The following is a 961-nucleotide window of genomic DNA, read 5'->3' on the forward strand; positions in this document are numbered from 1 at the left end:
TTTGGCGTCATTGCCAAGGAATACCATATTTAGTTTCAAGCTAGTGTTTTTCTCTTTTATTTTGCTTTTCTTCATGAAAAAAAAAAAGTTTTGAAAAAAGAATAAAAATAAAAAATATGGATGCACCTTCACCACGCACACTTATGGATTTTTTGTAGCCTATATGCATCACCACACCTTTTTGCATAGCTTTACCACATGACGCACCAAATTTCACGATTAAGCCTGGGGTGTTGTCAGTGATACCCCAATTCCATAGGGTAGCTTCTGAGAGTCTGTATCAGCATTTGAAAGATTTTGAGTTGACTTGCACCACCTATATTGGAACTAATGAGTATATCAAGCTCCACTTATTTCCTTTTTCTTTGAAGGATAAGGTGAAGATCTAGTTTAACTCGTTGAGTTCTAACTCTATTAATAGTTGGAATGATATGCAGCGTGAGTTTTTACACAAATTATTTTCATTTCAGAGAATCCAGTACCTACAGGAGCAGATCAATCAATTTATGCAGAAGGGTGATGAGACTTTCTAGGCTTGTTGGGAGAGGTTCAAGGATCTGATAAATATCTGTCCACATCACAGGTTCAAATCCTAGAGGTTAGCCAATTATTTCTATACAGGTCTTACTTTTGAATGCAAACAGTTTGTCTAGAATATATGCAATGGAGAATTCTTCATAAAGGAACCGGATTAGGCACTGTCATTCCTTGACTACTTAGTTGAAAATGCCAAACACTGGAATACACAATATGATTGGGCATCAATGATAGTACAACCTCTCAGCGCAATCGATGGTGAAGGAAAATATGAGGCCAAAGAGGAGAATGATCTCCAAGCTCTTGTTGCTACACTAGAAAGGAGGATAGAAGAACTAGAAAAGGAGAGTAGTTCTGATAAGAGACAATTAGCAAATTAGGTTAACAAAGCTCCAAATCAGCCATTTTCGAATACCTACAATCC

General features: G+C 36.8%; 1 non-coding gene across 1 annotated transcript; it reads right to left on the bottom strand.

Moving 5' to 3' along the window:
* Nucleotides 1-480: 480 nt before the first annotated feature.
* LOC131156841 (small nucleolar RNA R71) lies at nucleotides 481-586 on the bottom strand. Its single transcript, XR_009137110.1, has one exon. It is a non-coding gene; the product is annotated as a small nucleolar RNA R71 (small nucleolar RNA).
* Between the last annotated feature and the right edge of the window lie 375 nt (nucleotides 587-961).

This window comes from Malania oleifera, chromosome 5 (genome assembly GCF_029873635.1).
Source record: "Malania oleifera isolate guangnan ecotype guangnan chromosome 5, ASM2987363v1, whole genome shotgun sequence".
In the NCBI taxonomy this organism is placed as follows: domain Eukaryota; kingdom Viridiplantae; phylum Streptophyta; class Magnoliopsida; order Santalales; family Ximeniaceae; genus Malania; species Malania oleifera.